The sequence below is a fragment of the Cygnus atratus genome, chromosome 1 (genome assembly GCF_013377495.2).
Source record: "Cygnus atratus isolate AKBS03 ecotype Queensland, Australia chromosome 1, CAtr_DNAZoo_HiC_assembly, whole genome shotgun sequence".
In the NCBI taxonomy this organism is placed as follows: Eukaryota; Metazoa; Chordata; class Aves; order Anseriformes; family Anatidae; genus Cygnus; species Cygnus atratus.
In genome coordinates this window covers 182,732,428-182,752,007 of record NC_066362.1, presented here as the reverse complement: position 1 = coordinate 182,752,007, position 19,580 = coordinate 182,732,428, and the positions used below count along the sequence as shown (strand labels likewise).

At 38.4% G+C, this 19,580-nt stretch overlaps 1 protein-coding gene across 2 annotated transcripts in view; it reads right to left on the bottom strand.

Moving 5' to 3' along the window:
• The window catches only part of TRPC4 (transient receptor potential cation channel subfamily C member 4), a 164,355-nt gene that overhangs the window by 100,592 nt on the left and 44,183 nt on the right, over positions 1-19,580 (bottom strand). The window contains exon 2 of one of the 2 annotated variants that reach the window (XM_035542831.1): positions 6,313-6,425. The exons of the other annotated variant lie outside the window; for it this stretch is intronic. The gene's annotated coding sequence lies outside the window, so the exon portion shown is untranslated. The remainder of the gene's footprint in view (positions 1-6,312; positions 6,426-19,580) is intronic. 2 annotated transcript variants of the gene reach the window in all.

The window sequence follows — 19,580 nt, the reverse complement described above, 5'->3', positions numbered from 1 at the left end:
TTGCAGAGGCCCACCTCTCTAGTTTGTTAATCAATGAAAACTATAGTTTCTTGTCTTGTTCTCAGCTGACAATGCAAGTTTGGTTAACACACTGACTCTTCCTCCATTTCCTTCTGTCATTAACAATCATACAAATTTCTGTCAAAATCTAATTTAGGAAATGCAGTGTTTATTTTTGCTATGTGAAGTTTTGGTTGATCAAAAATTTCAGTAGCCATTGTGAGAAACAGTGATTCATCTGCTCCAGTCTCCATATGCAGTTCAAGGAGAAGTAAGTGCAAAGGCTGTTACCAAGTTGTTTTCTTCGTTTTCTGGAGCAGATCAACAGGACTTGAGGCAGGCATGTAGCCGCAAAGGAGATACATTAGAAAGAATTTCCCTCCATATCCACGTACAGCAACTAAGTAATTGCACTACTTTGCACCCAAAATATTTCTGAATTCTGCCTTGAAGGTGATATCTGGCTGCACCATGGACTACTAGAGGTTATACAGCCAGTTGATTATGTTCTGGTAAACTCACTGTATGTAGAACACATATCCATTGCACATTTTTATGTCCCTGGAACAGATATAGCATATTCTTATTTTTAATACATTGTATTTAACAGTTTGTCTTTCACTCTTACTTTTTAGGTTCAAGAAGAAAAAAAGGATGTGCAAAATCACTTCCAATTTAACAAATCTAAATGTAGATGTTTACATGTAGATATCTACTTAAAAGATAAGGTGCTACATTCTCATTACAGCTATGGAGATTTACGGCTCCATTCCACTGCCCATAAACAGGCATCTGGTGCTGGATGCTGAAGGGCATCCTGCCTGGCTCCATCTGCCAGATCAGGATGACTTAGGTCTCACATGGAGTCTCATTCCTAGTTGTCAGTTCCACAGAGAAGTTTTGCTTAATGCTATGACTTGTGAGAGTCTCTCTGATGTTTGTGAGAGAGGATAATTAAATGTTGTCCTAGTCAATTAATTTAGTTTAGTCTAGAAGTCTGTACATACTACGCTAAAATAGACACCTACACTTGGTCAGCTGAATAACTCCCTGATTCTTGCTGAATGTAGGATTGCACAAATATTGTTCAGTTTCTTAATATCTACAGAGAGTTCCTCAAGACCCCTGGAGAAAAATGATTGACTGCAATTTGGACACTATTGCTGAAAGTTCCTGTCTCTTGAAAGAACAGGAAAGAATAGATGCATAGATGCCTACTCATTTATTGGTAGTTAAACCAGAAACTAGTTTGGATCAGTGAAATTGGGCATCATAGAGATGTTTATGGTAGAAGAAGAGTACTGTGATTTACAGACAGAATCTATTATGATTGCATTACTATAATTTTGTTTGTTTGTTTGCTTGCTTCTTTTTAAAAGACTGAAGAAGCTCTTATATTGCTTCACAATAAGCCCTAAGGAAAACACTTGCTGGAATCTCTTGTGTTTACCTCTTCATGATTCTCAAATGGGGAAAATTAGATTTAAGCGTAGTTTCTCTCTTACAGAAGAGATACCTCAGACAGACATTGTCATTCGCCTAAACAGACATAGTCATTCTCTTCTGCTAGTCTTTTTCGCAACCCCAACACTTCCTGAAAATATTCATCCTTAAATAAGATTGTCATAACTAAAAATATACATTTATATGCAATTAGAAAGTTAAGATTAATTGATGATGCAGTACACTGCTGGAAGATGATATGTACTATAAAGATAATAGCTCACAGGTGTTTAGAAAAGTAAAATATTTATTTTGGTTTTATCTACAGATAGATAGTTTTGTGTGACAAGTATACTATGCTGTCACATGCAAAGTTATATATGACATCTACAAGGGCATACCATGAAAGCTGTAAGAGCTGGGAGTAGCCAGCTGAGATGAGGAATGTCTCTATTTGCCTTGAATTCCTCTGCAGTAACAAGATTTTTAAGAAGCAAGAGGTCCAGCACACCAGACCAGTGAGAGGGGGACGAAAGAAAATATGAAACATAAGGTCCAAAATTTAGCAAGAGTGGAATTACAGTTTCTGCAGTCCACATACCTGATACTTAATAGAGTAAAATTACTTCAGAGAAGAGAGACAGGAAATATAACTTGCCCTGAAAATATGAATGTAATCACCTATAAGAAACTCATCACAAAATCATCCAAAAGCCAATAAATGAGTGTGACAGATTCTTCCTGAGCCATACAAATACTTAGACCTGTAGGGTTCAACTTCATATTTTGGAGGAATGCTTTTGGTGTTGTGAATTTATTGAACTTGGTGAGCAGAATTAGAATCTGGGAGAGAATTTCAAGTCAAGGAGAGGAATTGATCTTCAATGTTGTTCTGGTCTTGCCTGTCATCCCCATAATTCTGACAGGGTATGCCACATCTATAATAACTCATTAAAAATGTAAAGGAATCATTCTGAATTTAGGAACAACATAAGACAAACTTGTAAAAAAAATAGTTATTTTGATCAATTTGGGGTAATATAGCAATATCCTCTTTCTGTATAATCTGTCCTTCCTTCCTTCCTTCCTTCCTTCCTTCCTTCCTTCCTTTCTTCCTTCTTTTCTTTCTTTCTTTCTTTCTTTCTTTCTTTCTTTCTTTCTTTCTTTCTTTCTTTCTTTTTCTCTTTCTTTCTTTCTCTTTCTTTCTTTCTTTTTCTTTCTTTCTTTCTTTCTTTCTTTTTCTTTCTTTCTCTCTTTCTTTCTCTTTCTTTCTCTCTTTCTTTCTTTCTTTCTCTCTTTCTCTCTCTCTTTCTCTCTTTCTCTCTTTCTTTTTCTCTTTCTTTCTCTTTCTCTTTCTTTCTTTTTTCTTTCTTTCTTTCTTTCTTTCTTTCTTTCTTTCTTTCTTTCTTTCTTTCTTTCTTTCTCTCTCTCTCCCTTTCTCTCTTCCTCCCTTTCTCTCTCCCTTTCTCTCTTCCTCCCTTTCGCTCTTTCTCCCTTTCTCTCTTCCTCCCTTTCTCTCTCCCTTTCTCTCTTTTCTCTCTTTCTCTCTTTCTTTCTTTCAAGGAAAACAAGTTCTTACAACTAACTTTGCAAGAAATTGGATTTCACTCTGACACCTCGAACGCAACTAATAGCACTGAAAATTACAACTGTTTAAAAATTAATAGTATTTTGACCAGTATTCTTCTCTACTAATCCATGATCTTTTAATCCAGATAAGGGAGTTTTAGCACTTTCAGTAAAAGAGCTAAAACTTAATAACTGTGCAAGTATGATACTCACCCTTTAAGACCCTTCATATGAAGAGATAATATTGTATATTATGTTTTGGGAATACCTGAATACCCATTCTCCTTATTTACAAAACATGCACAGGATAATTTGAAATTCTGGTGACTAGCTGAAAACCCACCTGTGGAATGTTTTAAGATTAAGATTCATGCTAGGGATTTAAAAAATAAAAATAAAAATATATCATTGCATGAAAAAAGCATTCATGAAAAGGTATTCATTTTGAAATAATCTTTACTAGGTAATTATGTCATAGCTGAAAATATATCTGTTTTAAAAGTGCATGTTTCTCCAAATAGAATTAAAAACCAATAAAAAACTGAAACTAACTTTCCCACAACTAGATAAAACAAATCAGCTTCAAATAGTGCCAAATAATTTATCTTTGTTCTTTTCTTTAGCAGTATTTTCAATCATGCTATTCATGCTAGTTGTAGAAATGATAGAACAAATATTAACACAAACATTGATTAATGTTATATTCATTATTATAAAAAGTATTCAATGACTTTCATCCCATTAGTCTGACCATGTAATGTATACTCTAATACCATGTACTACATACTCTAATCTATACTTATGATATACTTTAAGAATCTCAAGGAATTTTTCAAAAATAAGGTACTAAATCTACAAAAAAATGCAGCTCAACATTTGTAAAATGTTTAGCTGTAGGCTAGGTAATTATAACAAATGAAATATTATGGACTAACTGTAGTCCCCCTAGAGTCAAGCACTTTCTAATGACAGGAGGCTATGCAGTATGCTTTAGGGCTTCTCCGGTGGCATGAGACACATTTGAATGGCGCACAACCTCCTATGGAAGATTAATCTCAATTAATTTTAGGAGCACAATTCATTTATTTAAATATTGACATTTATCATCATGGCATTGCCTAGAGTAAGCCATGCCATCTTCTGCTGTTTCTACAGAAGGGCAGAGGTCTCCTGCAGGTCTCATGTCGCACCTGCCAGCCCTGTGTTGAAGTCCTGGCGATCTCAAATGGCCCCAAACACCCATATTCTGCTTTGGCAACTGATTCCTGCCCTCAGAGTTTAAAGCTGAGAGCAAGGCACTTCCCAAGAGTGATTTGTCTGGCCTGTTTTAGACAGATACAATAGAACAAAAAAAAGTCATACCCTTCTTCATTAACATGGTTAAAAACTAATTTAGATATAATTTCCCTTTCAAGTGTCTCATCAGCTTGATTTATGATGACTACTCTTACAGTATTGCACTTTGTGACCTACAAAACCCATCTTACTGTATTAATCAGTCCTTTCTCCTTTGTTTGTAGTCTCCCAGTTACTTTTAATTTCATTTTTAAACAGTTGACTGAGAAAATTAGGTTTTAAACCCTTTTCCACACATTTTTAAAATCTTTATTTTGGAAGCAAAATTTTAAATTACATTTGTGCTTTTATCTTAAAACAAAACAAAACAAAACAACAACAAACAGCAACAAAGCACTCTAACACACCTTTGCATTAGTGAAATTAATTTGAGTTGGATATTGATGTAAGGAAACAAACCAGTGTCAGAGAGCATATTGAACTTCAGAAAGCTTAGATTTTCATATACACTGGTAATTATAAATAGTGTGTAGTAGTCTCAGCAACAGAGTCTGTTTTTCAATGGTTTGATGTTATTTCCATCAGGAAAAAAAAAAAAAAAAAAAAGAAAAAATTCACAGACCTGGAATAAGCAGTAGCTTAGGGCTCAGAACAGTCCCTTTCTTTTTTAAAGAAAGAGGAACTTATTTAATTCTCTTATCAGGAGGGCCTGGTATTTACTGAGTTACTGGCTTTTCCAGCGTTCTTCCCTCTTTCAGAAAGTCAGCATTAAAGGAAAATAAGCGAAATAACTATGATATTGGAAGACAAGATATTGACTGAGATATTCAACTATCATTGTCCCACAGCAACTGTACCCATCAAAGTGTGTACGCACACATGAACATACATGCACTGTATAGTGCTCCCTGCCTTTTGCAGAAACCAGGAAAATATCATCAGTATCTGAGCAGGAGAAATTTATAAAAGGAGAAAGCCATAATACTTAATTGAAAATTGATGTGAAGTCAGTCTTATGAGAAAAGATTTCTTTATTTACAGAAGCAGTTTCATGTAAACCTGCTACAAACTAATATTTCACATGATTTGAGGCAATTTTTCATATATTTTTGTTCCAGGGAACAATAAAACATTCTGTAAATATTCAGTAAAAGATTCTGTCTTGTTTGCAAACTTAATTATTTTTTTTCTACTCTGTTTATCTTTATTTGGATGATATTAATTTTACTGATTATAGCTGATACTAATTTTACTGATTTTAAAAGAAATCACCAGAAATTACCTTCTGCTAGTATATTATGTGCATATACATAAACATACTGTAAACCAAAGTTACTCAGAAGTTTCCCAATCAAAGTTAAAGCTAAAATAATGCAATCTGAATTCCTTGGATTTTATTCAACCTTTGCTTTTGCCTCATTTGTTTTCCCTAAGTACACAATCATATCCTCACTTTTTTTTTTTTTTTTTTTTTTCAGGGGAATCTGGAAAACCTGCACCACCCTTCTTTACTCAGAGGGTGGTGAGGCCCTGGAACAGGTTGCCCAGAGAAGCTGTAGATGCCCCATCCCTGGAGGTGTTCAAGGCCAGGTTGGATGGGGCTTTGGGCAACCTGGTCTGGTGGGAGGTGTCCCTGCCCATGGCAGGGGGTTGGAACTGGGTGGGCTTTAAGCTCCCTTGCAGCCCAAACCATTTTATGATTCTATGATTCTGTAACCTTGACTTGCATTCCCTTGCACAACATTCCTACCCAAAAAACACTACTGTAGCCCACAGTGTGCTGGAGGAGAGAGCAGGGTTTCAGAGTGACCTACTAGCAGGCATCAAGGGCTTCCATAACAAGCCACTTCTGCCAACCTCAGTACCTGATTAAGTATTATTACCCTTTCAGAGACAGTAAGAGACACCCAGTCACACATCTCCTTCAGATGGAAAGCTGGATCGACACAGGCATGCTCCACAGTACCTGCATGTGCAACTTCTCAAATTATCATTGTTACTGACCTGCTTTACTTCCAACACTGATCTTTAAGTTAGACATTATGACACTTTATAGCTTCTACTATGATGTCATCTGAAGTACTCTTCTGACTTCGCTTGTGAGTTTGTTTTTCAGACTGGGTGATAAAAAAAAAAGTGAAACTTCAGAAGTAATTATGGAGGTACCCTGCTCAGAAAACCAGCACAGTTATGACAAGTGAATAACTCATGGATTTATGTGTGATTTCCTGAAACTATTTTATATGCACTTTTCATGACAAAAGAGAGATTCTGACATTTGATATATTCATGAGAGTACAAAATTTTCTTTCTAAAGTAGATCTGTGACAGGCCAGCTTTAATCTGACACAGAATCATATCTGATACACAGTAAAAATGATATTCAAAGTGAATTTTTGAAAACAAGACTACAGCTCTTATAAGCTTCAGTCCAAAAGAAGCTTGAAGTTCCTTCACTTTCAGTCACCAGGACACTGTTAGATTTGAACAAAAACAAAAGAAATGCCATTTCTGAACCCAGCATCTGTCCAAATACTTGTGTATAAATGAATGTTTAGACAGGTAAATTAAGCATATCTCTAGCACTGAGGTCAACTGGATAAGCTGTTCCCATACTGTTAAACTCTCTCAGTCCCAAAATAAGACAGCTGAATGAAAACTGTCTACTGGGAATAATTTGTGGTCCATGCTAACTTCCAAACTGTGTCTGAAAATTGCACGGGACAATGTAATTTGCTACAGCCAAGACCATTCTTGGGACTGATAATGGAGTTCCGCTGTCCATATATGTGCTGTTTATTATACAATTGTTATAGCTGACAATATAATATACAGAGTCCTCTCCTGAAAGTCATTTGTCATTGTTAGCTCTATAGTCAGCTTCAGACTTGAAAGCTAACAAGAACAGAAGTAGCAATCTGGACTTTAACATGTAGCCATGCAATTAGGAGATAAAATGAATAGCATAATATGGTATACATTCCTTACAAGGCTGTTGATTCATGTGGAATAGAGCTAAATCTCTTGTTTGTTCTCTGGCTCAAAGTACCCTGAAACTCAAGTTGTAGTAAAGCAAAGAACAGGACATAGTACGCAGCTGTCAGTGGATGATGGGAGGCAGGTCGTCATGTTTTCTGCTTATGTATATTCTGGCTTCACAATCAGCAAAGCAGGACATCAGCTAAGAAGTTGTTCTTAAATTACAGAGCTTGAGACAGAATGGATACACAACCGATGAAATTCTACCAGCTTCTTACATTAGCATCTTTAAAGACTGAGTCCCAAGGGAATGCAATACTGACACTGAATGTGGTAAACCTTTAACATAGTGACATGGATTACTCACTCAGATGGTTTTGTGTCAATTTTGAGACAGAATGCAATTTCATAGCAATATCTTGGTTTTAAAGTATAGTGCTTCCTCTACAGATTAAGGATGTAAGTATGTTCACTTAGGCTACACAAATAGGAGAGAACTTTCATCTCCTAGGGCTGACATCACATCAGATCTCAGTGGGAAACGACAGGTTCTTCATGTAACAGTGACATTTAAGATTAGGATTCTTATCAACATAAGAAATACCAAAAGATCAGATTCAGGGGCTTATGGAAAAAAATACTTACTGAGAGATATTAGAAATGCCATGTACAGAGCAAAGGATCATATCGGGGTAGGATGATTTGGGGACAGGCACTTGCTATTGTGAATCTGCATAAGTGTTAAAAACAGAGATATTCAAGAACTCAATTCTTCAAATACAGCTAAAACTGAGCATAATTTCACTTAACTTATCAGAGAAAATACAGCTTCTCAAATTAAACAAACAAAACAAACAAACAAAACATTATTAGATGATAGCAGCTCTCTAGTACATAATATATTAGTTCATCTTTCCAGTTTTATGCAAACTAGAAAGAGGCATTCCTTTAAAAAACCCAACAGCATCCATGGTTACATCTTAATGATGAGTAGCAGTATGCAAATACTCAGGAAAGTGAGGGAATGAGCCTGAAGCCTGAACTATTTGCTCTTGCTCAGAGGAGAATATTGAAGCCTACTAGCAGAGCAAAGGAGAGAAAGAATTCTTTCCATGGACTGACACATACCTGTTCTTTGAAATGATAGAGCATGAATGATGTAAGCCCAGGCTACATAGAGTAGGCAGACAGTTTGAGGGGGGAAGGACAGAGACGGCAGTAACACAGATAGTGATCTTAATGAATGGCTGCACCATCCAGTTGAGCTGACCTCCCTGTCTGCTTGGCTGGGGTTATTCTCCTGGGTAAACTCAAGGAGCTCTCCAAAATAATTTTCAAGATAATGTACTCCAGTGTCATCTGGCTACACAGAAGGCCTTCTTCCAGCATTCCCAACGGTGGCACTGACCTTATGCTCTGTGGGTGTGATCCTGCAGTATTCTTACACTGCATCAACATTTCTCAGAAGATGTGGGGAGGGGATTGTCCTCTGCTTAAAGGGTGGGTGGAGGGTTTCTCTAAAGTCTCCCCAAGCATGGCAGAAGCAGCAAGTACACAATTTCTGCTGAGAAATCACATCGTGGTTGGGCAGCAAGGGTGTGGATGTAAATGTTGGCTTGGGGAGGAAAGGGAAGGGGAGGCAGAACAGCTTGGGAAATACAGGGCAGGACCCTTTCTGAAGCATTGCTTGTAAGTGTTATGCTACAAGTGGGAGTGACATTTCTGTGCTTCAGAATGTGTTTACATGCAGATCCACGTCTTTCCATTCTTCATATGAAGAAGCTCCAAGCAGCATGCAGTCTGACCAGAAAAGGGAGGTTGTGGGCAGACTGCCCAAATACATTTAGTAAAGACTTGCTAATAAAAACACTCCAGTGGGGGTCCATTTTCAGATGTACAAGCTAAGCCACCCCGAGAATAAGTTAAGAAGCTTTCTAGTATTTAGGACTGATAGCAAGCCAGCTGTGAAGAGATCTGTGTACAAATATATGTGCTCACATAAACATTTCTTTACTGGCTGCTGCCCTCAGAGTGGTATGTGTATTTTGCAGGGAGCTCTGAAAGAGACTGAACTAAAACAAAACAAAAGCTGGTAAGAAATGAAGACTAACTAGGAGAAACTGGTCAGTCTTTGGAATTTATTGGCCTGTTTCCATTCAGACCCTTAATGGTTTTGCCCTTACACTGTTTATCCAGAGACACATAAGTCAGTGCATTTTAGTATGTTTAACTAAAAGACTTTGTTAAAAAATAAAATCAGGAAAGCTTTTCACCTAAGCCCAGCTACTAATAATATCACATTAGCTCAAGCAAAAAGAATTATAAAGATAAATCAAAATCAAACTTAGTTCACAGCAAACCAATTAGACTCAATAGTAGACAATGTTCCACAATCATATTGGATAACAAAAACAACAGCAACAAAAAATAGCTATACAACACTAAAAAATATGATTGTCCATTGGCAATAAGCCCCAACAACAACAACGACAACAAAATGGTTAAAATGACTCAAATCTGTACTTTGGTTGGTTAACTAGATGAACACCAAAAACAATCTACTGTCTGGACCAAAGCCTGACAAAAATAATTATAACTTTTTTCCTTAATAAATTCTATCTTACATGATGACTAACCCCTTCCTGCCCTTGTAGCAATAAGGGCTTCAAATAATAGAATATAAAACCAGAAGTCTGACAAATTCTATTTACCAGAAGTCATAAAATGACAGCTTCATGTCACTCAGGACCTTTAAATGTATAGCACAGAACATACCTTAATGAATACTTTGATGAGGTATTACATAAGGCTGCTTAAATCCAGAAGAACATTTCTTTTCAGAAAATTGTCTCCATGGCCAAATTGTGATTTATGCATTTGCATAAATGGAGGATTAAAAGTCTCCTGCTAAATGAGAACAGGAGTTAAAAATATAAAGAGTAACAATAAGAGAACTCTCATTCCCAGGAAGTGGTGAAACCAGAAAGTTTTCATGTGGATTACCTGACTAATACAGGCATGTTTAATACACTGCTGTATAGATAACCTATCTAGCAGTAATTATGTTAGCTTGGTAATAGTCAAAATACTCTGAGTAGCCTTCAGGAAGTTTGTATTTTCTTTCTTGGGTTAAAAAGTCAGAAGAATGTAAGAATGTACATCACCATGTTACAACACAAAGCCTTTAAAAACATATCACCTGAAAATCTTAAAAACAAATCTAGCTAGCTATCTGGCACTCACTTATCAGATGCTTTCTCAAATGTTATGTGAAGCCTTTTATCATAAATAATGACTCCTCTTGCAGACACATAATTATTCCAGTATTGTATTCATGGGAAAACTATATTTGACAGGAATAGAAAAGGAAATAAATAATTGATGTAGAAACTTTCACTGTGGAAAATATGTCTTGCCATGATTTCCAATTAACAGAGGATTAATTCTGTGCTCATTTAGGCCATGATTCCACTCATCTATCTTAAAAAGCAATAATTCAGATCTATCCCTGGAATTAGGGAGTAGGCAACTTCATTTTGAAGCATTTGTGGTATGTTTCCTGCACCTAGAGCCAGAAGGGGACAAGTTCATCTAAACACAAACTAACTGAACTCTGAGCTGCAAACATTATTCTCAGTATGGGAATTCTTGCTTGGCAAGACAATCTAATAAAAGCTGAATGGAACAAGGAGTTCTATGAAAACCTCAGCAAACTTAAACTTAGTTACCAGGAGCTCTTTGAGTCAGGCATTGGAACAGGTTGCCCAAGGAAATGGTGGAGTCACCGTCCCTGGGAGTGTTCAAGGAAAGGTTGGACGTGGTGCTTAGGGTCATGGTTTAGTCAGTGACATTGGCGGTAGGGTGATGGTTGGACCAGATGATCTTGGAGGTCTTTTCCAATCCTAATGATTCTAATGATTCTATGAAATATTTTTTTAGCTATCAAGAAGCTCAGAAGTTGTGGTAAAGTCACAGATGTAAGGATTAGCTCAAATATCTCAGCTGAAATTTGTCATCAGACAGGTCTAGAGAAAATCAGCACTGCTTCCTGGTCCTGAGAAGCCAGAACTAGAAAAGTCTGGGTCACCAAACCCAGCCTCTTTATCACAGGCAGCTCTTTCAGACAATCTTTGCTAGAACAGATCAGACACCCTGTTAGAAGTAGCTGGGATTCCCCGGTTTGACCCACCATCTTCTCCTCTGTTCCTGTTAGCAGTGGCAGACAGAGCCTCATCTCTCTGATGAGACAATTTCCTCAATCCTAAATAAGGTTCAGCTGTTGAGGACTGCTGTCAGGTTTATCCTCCCATATTTGCAGAGAAAACTCTCTCTTCTCTTAGACTTAATTTTGCCAGGCTGCACAAATCTAGATCCTTTATATTTCTGGCCATCTGCTCATGATTCGATGCCACCTAAAATATCCCAGGGTGCCTGATCTATGACACAGCCACTTCCCTGGATGGACATGGGTTCCCATCAGCTCTTGGTGTCAGACACCAAACACCCTGGTACCCATAGTCATTCAAACAGCAATAAATGTCTGCAAGTGGGCTATCAAATTGAATTTTCTGTCTCCTTTCACATTTGTACTATTGCTTTGCCACATAATATTTTTCTGTGTGACCTGAAGGATGCATTTTGCTCCAAGACACACTTCCATGCCCTCTTGGACAATTATTTTAATATTTCCGTATCTCATGCTTAGATATTTGGCATGATACAGTTCTAGACCTACAATTGTCTTGTTTAAGGCTGTATCACAATTATAACCTTCAATCTGCTGATAACTCATGTTCTTTTCTTACTCAGATGTTTTCTGTCAATAAGCTTCCACTTTATGGGAAAAGAAAAAAAATATTCTTCTATAAGTCTTTGTATTAATTTTGTATTTCATTCTGCTAGATAGATTAGACTAAACTTCTGTACTTTGCTTCCTGCAGTAGTGAAATAACTGGTCTCAAGGGAAAAGCAAAAGAAACCTCTTGATGAATGTATTTAATTCTGTGGTGAAACATATATATAAGTTTTGCTATTTTTTTTTCTTTCACCCTTGCAGTAATCATTTTCCTCCCCAGTGCTTGACTTTTAGTCAGTTTTCTCTTTACTTACATGCATCACATACTTCTCCGGCTCTCTTAGTACTCAGTAAGTCTTTGACTCTGTGACCTCTTGTAGTTATGAATGTCACATGTTCCCTGTGAACTGCATGAACTTTCTTCTTGAAAACTTTGTTCTAAATATACCTGTCATCATTTTACTTTATCGAGCAAGATAGGTAAAACATAAATATGAGACAGTATTTTGTTTTTTGAGTTTTAAAATCTTTTTTTCTTTCAGTATATCAGGTTTGTCAGTGACCAAAACCAAACACCAATCATCAGGAAGAGAAGTTTATAGTGTTTACTGTTTTTCAAGTCAATAAAATGAAGCCATCTCATACTAGTAGAATATAAGGGGTCAGTACTGTAGATAAACATGTTAAGTAGGGCTGCACCTAGATTCAACCTACCTAAACTTAGATACCTTTCTAGAGTTGCTTATCTGGGATGTATGTATCTTGGAATCCTTCTAAAATTAATGGAGAAAGAGAATGAGAGGCCTACTGCAAGCAATTCTGTTAAATCCACATCTTTTTCTTTTGATAGGTGGGTTTGAACACCATAGGCTTGAACATCTTCATGGTAAGAGGTTTCTTAATCAAAGATGTTCAAAACATTCATTTTGAAAAGAATTGTAAATATGACCTGGAATTTTGTCAAAATTAAACGAAGACGACTAGACAATGGAAGATATGCCCCTGCCTTGATTAGGGATATTTCCTCTTACGTGGGATAGTGCCTTTCACTATTTTAAATCAGGTAAAGCAATGACCTAACTAACTCCAAGCCCTGAGATGATCAGAGTTTGGAAAAAAAATCACTTTACAGAAAACCTACTTCCTATCCTAATTCCCTTCTAAATATGTATGCATATAGCAGCAGCGATGGCCTACACCATAAGTGTGTCATACATCCTCTTTCAGATACTATGCTAAACCGTCATTCCAAACAGTTGGTAAGCACTGGAATTCTCACAAAATACCTTGAAAGAACAAAGAAGCTCACCCATGTTCAAAGGATATATACATTATAAGGGAAGTAATACCTACTTTTCCTTTAAGTTCGTTTTCTAAGAGGAAAAATTGACCCTAAGGTACATAAAGGTGCAAATACAAACAATTAAACATCACTGTGCAGGTGAATCCTATATTTTTTATTGTCCCCAGCATGCTAACATTGCACAGTTAACATACTGAATGTAGGAATTTTTTTCAAATTCAGTTGCTATTGATGGAGTTTCCATTTACAAATAACTTTTTCTTCTAAAGATGAGAGTCTGGTAACTGAAGCTGATCATAATCCACATAAACCAAAGGGAAAACTATTAGTAAAAACAAAAAGGCTATTTGTAACACTGCTATATACTTTTAAGAAATCTATCTTGAAAGTAGTTAGTTCCTTGTTCTCGAATATCTGCTTCTTCTAGAACATCATTGCAGAACATGCTTGTTTAAAAACCTAATTTCAAGTCTAAATTTGCTTATAGCCACTTTTTCTTCTTCAAGCACCTGCTTTTAAAGAAACTTTTCTAACTCCCCAACTTCATGATGCATTTGTAGAAAACAATAATATCTTTGACTCTGACTGAGTTTCTGAGTCACTCTGGGATTCATTTTAAATGAAGGATTAAAGTTATCTTTAGCAGCAACACATAGGTTACCTGCACTGTCATTTTCCATTTAGGAAGGAATTCAGCTTTATCTCTGTCTTCAGGAAATAAGGAAAAGATGAAATAATGCTATTTTAGTACTGAACTGCTGAAACAAACTTATTCCTGTGAGCAAGGAACAAAGTAATATTACTAATATAAAAGAAAACCATTTGATGTAGCTATAAAAGACAGTGAGTTTGTAAAGGCAATATATGTTTAGACACAATCTACAGCATTTCTTCTCACTTATTAGATTGCTATGTTAATATGAGAGCAGGCCAATGTTATGAATTATATGCACGCTGTTCCAAAACATGGGTTTAAACATTCATTTGAGCACATTTTAACATGATTAAAAACAAACAAACAAACAAACAAAAAAAACTAACATTCATCAGGTTCCATCCAAGTCAATACAGACTTGCAGAAAATTGTATTTTATAAAATCAGAACACATCTCAGTGTTTACACATAGATTTTGGAACACAAGTTGATCAACATTGAATAAGTTGGCTTCAGGTTCCAGTGCAACACAGAAAACAAAAACCTAGGCCAAGATGAATTTGAGTTGCCAGGAAAACTTGCTAGAGTAAAAGAGAGAAGCAAAGCCACAAAGAAAATTGTCCATGAAGTTGATAGGAGGGGACATATAAGGACCTAATGAAAGAAAAACAAGTATTCAGGACACATATATAGGGAGAACAGCAGAGCACAAATGAAACTGCAGATAAAATGCTGAAAAATTAATGATGACTCTGTTATGATTTCCATGCTCATGGGGTGCATTAACTAAATGAAGAACACATTATTCTGGGTCGACAATAGCATTTTCCCTGAAAGCACAGCTAGTGCATTTTATCTCAGAAATGTACACTCCAGCCATCACTTCCATATCACCAAACTGCCTCCTGGTGTCCTTGGGAGGGATCTCCACCAGTCCTTGCTGGTCTGTGCTTCCCCACTGTAGTGGGTTTACGTGACAAGGTTTTGGTAGCAAGGGGCTGCAGGGGAGGCTTCTGTGAGAAGAATCCAGAAGGTGCCCCGTCTTAGATAAGGGCCAGTTTCAGCTGGCTCCAAAGGGTCCCACCACTACACAGAGCTGAGCCAATAAATGATGTTGTTTGCGCCTCTGTGAAATATGATTTAAGAAAGGGGAAAAAAACTGCTGTGCAACGGCAGCTGGGAGAGCAAGGAGTGAGAACCAGCCCTGCAGCCCCCAAGGTCAGTGCAGCGGGAGGGCAGGAGGTGCTCCAGGCATGCAGCAGCAGTTCCCCTGCGGCCTGTGGAGAGGCCTCTGGTGGAGCAGGCTGTCCCCCTGCAGCCCATGGGTCCCACATGGAGCAGATCTCCACGCTGCAGCTCGTGGAGGAGCCCCCGGTGGAGCAGGTGGATGTGGCCTGCAGGAGGCTGTGGCCCATGGAGAGGCCCTGCAGGAGGAGGCCCCGGGCCAGAGCTGCAGCCCGTGGAGAGGAGCCCACGCAGGAGCAGGGGGTCTGGGGGGAGCTGCCACCCGTGGGGGACCCATGCTGGAGCAGTTTGCTCCTGACGGATGGACCCCGTGGTACGGAGCCGTGTGGGAGCAGTTCTTGAAGAGCTGCTGCCTGTGGGCATCCCCCGCAGGCTCAGTTTGGGGAGGACGGCAACCCCGTGGGAGGGACCCCACGTGGAGCAGGGGCAGAGACTGACCGTGAAGGAGCGGCGGAGACGAAGCATCAGGGACTGACTGCAGCCCCCATTCCCTGTTCCTCTGTACAGCTTGCGGGAAGGAGGTAGAAGAAGGTGGATGGGGTGAAGGTGTCTTTAGTTTGTTTTCTTTGTTTCTCAGTTCTCTAGCTTGCTAGTAATAGGCAATAATTTTCTCCAGTCTCCCTACACTGAGTCTGTCTTGCTCGTGACGATAATCGTTGAGTGATCTCCCCATCCTTACCTCAACCCTTGAGCCTTTTTCATCATATTTTCTCCCTCTTTGAGGAAGGGGAGTGAGAGGGCGGTTGTGGTGGAGCTCAGCTGCCCACCTGAGTAAAACCACCACATCCACATGGCACACATGGCCACTGGGCAAGCCACAGCCAACTGAAAGGAGTGCTGAACAGTTCTGAAATGGGTTAGTGTACCGATGCTCTAGCCAACACTGGTAGTTTCTATTTGAGGAAATCTAAAACTATGTAATGACATTCTTTCCATTGAGAGCTACAGTTCTAGATGTGCAATAGCCCTTGAGAAATAAATGATAAGGAACTGTTAACCTGTCATCTACCATAAAAACAGTTAATACTGTTTTACCAGGGCCCTGAGAGAAAAAGAGGGCAATTATCTTTAAATCACCCCATTTAAAGTGAAGGTTTGTGGATGTAAAGAAGATTCCCTTTGGGAAAGATTAAGAACTGAAAAATTCAAAGTAATATTTTTACAGCAAGAAAAAATGCAAGGCTATCAGATGCCTAGGATAGCACGTTCATGAAGTACACATTTCTCAGTCCTCTATACTCGCTACTTGGAATAAGGAGGGAAACAAAACTGCCATTTTACATGCTCTTCTTGAGTGCTTATTCAACTCTGGTTGAGGAAGTAAATGTTGGAAGAGGTTTTAATGTCACTCACAGTAACCACTCATGGCAAAAATCATCAACTTTGTTTTTCAGAGGTCAAACTGTTTCTAGAATAATTACACTCAGAGCTGCTTAGCTAGTGAGACAAGTGGGACTCATTCAAAGGTAGTATAATTTAGATTTCTTCTGTGCAGAGTAGTTCCATTCCTTATTGCACAGTGGAATGTCAGGGAAAACTTAATCAACCTAATCTTATAAAAACATAAGGTCAACCCCGAGGCAGAAAAAACAGCTGGCAATAAAACCTTCCTCTTCTGAAACACAATTTTTCTGTTTGACTGAACGAGAGTAGCTTGATTCTCGAAATGTGTAGATAAGTAAGAGTAGAAAATATTCACCATTTTCAGCAGTGGCTTACCAACTGGCAGGACTGGGCCATACATGAAATTGTAACACACACACACACACACAATGGGCAGTGGATCAAGCAACAGAATGTATCCATCTGAATACAGTAAATTACACAGAACTGAGAATCACACCTACTGCCAGGGACCCTAAAAGTATACTCATATTTATTTACAAGAAGCAACCAACTGTTTGAATGAGAGCTATGTCAAAGTGCTGCATGTATATGACAATCATTTACTGGCAAGTTCTTGTCGTTTTGCTTCAGGCAATCTCATCCCTTTAGACTACTTCTTTTTGGAGGGTAAAACTGTGGGTGGGATTCAGCTCAGGGTTAAGACACCTACGTTAACTGTCTAAATGTAGACACCAACATTTGAGGTAAGTCCCTGAATGACCTCTCTTGTTGGATAGCCAGGATTGGATTAATTTTCCAAACAAAAAGTCTAATGACCTTTAAGATATCCTTTAAGATAATCTTTGAGATATGTCTGAGTCACCCCTGGGGACTAGCCAAAGAGAGTATATGCTTCTTTGGCCACAGGTAGAAGGCAGACAAGATGACATCTCAGATGTCACCAGACACCTATCTTTAGGCCACTTAACAACTACCTTAGTCAGTAGGATTAGGAGAACATGCAAAGTTGTTCAACTCATCTTAGGTAAGCTGCAACACTCTCAAGGCTACACTGTCACCTAAGATGCTCATATACACCTCCATACAGACACTGTGTAGATCTGGAGCCAAATCTCACATGCTGAGCAGAATTCAGTGAATTCTCGACATGTCTGAAAAGTGGTGTGTAGAGACATAAGATGGTACATTAGGCTGTCAGAGATGCACAAGTGACTAAGAGGTATGAAACAAGCCCAGTGGGAGACTCATGCCCTTCTGGAGAGACAGGCAAGACATGTTTCTGCCTCACGCACATCTGCAGTGTGGTTCTGCCCAAGAACCAATGCTGCTGGTAAGCAGTCCCAAGTCTCAGATCAGCAGTGCAAGCTCTAGTTCGCAGATTCTCCACATGGCTGCCCAGAGTCACCTCAGCTTAATAGTTGTTAGACATAAAATGTCAGTAGAGAAAGAACACTGAACTGGGTAAGGAGAAAGTCATGACAGGAAGGACACAGGCTGCCTCCCCAGCAGGTATGCTCTGCCAGGTTACTCATTAAGAAGAGCCAAGGAATACACTGAGTGTAGATGTCCACTGGGGAGAGAGGAATACACGATGCACAGCAAGGCAGTTGCAATGCCAGGGGTGTTACTGTCAAACTGCTCCCTGGCTGTGCAGTCTATAAAATGCCCTAGGGCAGAAGGCTGGAAAGGATGTCTTCCTCCTGTAGTGCTAAAAGGCCAGAAAATATTGAGAATTCAAAGAAGGTGCTGGCAACACACTGGTGTGGATGGGAGATGCTTGTGCAGTTGTACCTTATTCCATGAGCTAGTTTACTGTGCACTTGTTGCTTCTAATAATGAAGTCAAGAATGTCTCCCATTAAATCTATTTCTGATGAGAAAATGAAGACAAGATGCATTAGCAGTCATCACTTGGCACATACAAAGCTGTTGCAGGCACTTTGGGGGCAATTAAAGTTTTTGCCTTGACACAAAGTGCTAGCAGGCAACAGGGTGTCATCATCCCACAGTTTGGTACCTTGTTACTCCACATTTGAGAAGACGTCAGAGCCCTTCTGGGCTGCCATCTGGTTGCTTCTGATCTATGATACTTGGCTCACTATTTGCCCCATTAGAGCTATATACTGCTAGGATTAAATCAGAGGCAGCAAGATTTCCTAATAATTTTCATAGGTACATGATTTTCATACCACATTAGAAAGGCAAAACACCACAGAATATAAATGATGAATACATATGCAAGTATTTCAACACCAGAGGAAAAAGTTTCACAGTCCAACACAGGTCACTATTCAAAATGCTTTTGAGATATTTAGCTGATATTTTATTCTGCTAACTTTTACCCTGTTACTTCTAATTATAATCACAATGACCTACTTAAATAAATTTTATTAGCTGCCTGCTTATTGACAACCATTCCACCTAGCTATTTCTATCTATGACATCTATTAACTAGAAAGATTTAGAATACACTGGTTATATGTGTGCCTTTTGCTACGGGACAATGAGCAATGATTTTTAGTGTGTTCACAACTTGTTGCTGTAATATTTTCAGAGGTAACAACATAAGATGATTTCAATATCATGTGCCACCTCTGAAGCAAGAGCTTTTATCCTTACCTTTTCCTTCACATTTCTTCAATTAAATTCTCATTTTATTCACACCTCTCCTCCAAAATAAATAAATAAATAGATAGATAAAACAACCCAGACTAAAACAAAAATAGTAAGTGTAAGGAAATCAAGTCAGCCATCTTGAGAAAGCTGTTAGCAGCCTATCTACCAAACTTCAGTTTGTGTCAGGTGAGAAGTTAGAAGTGAAGAATTGAATTGGCTGGTGACCAGTTCTGCTTCTCCCCTACAAGTCCAGTCTTATTTGATGAGAGAAGCTGAGCAATTGCTAAAACAACTAAACATTGCAATCTTGCTTTTAACTGTGAAAAGCAATCA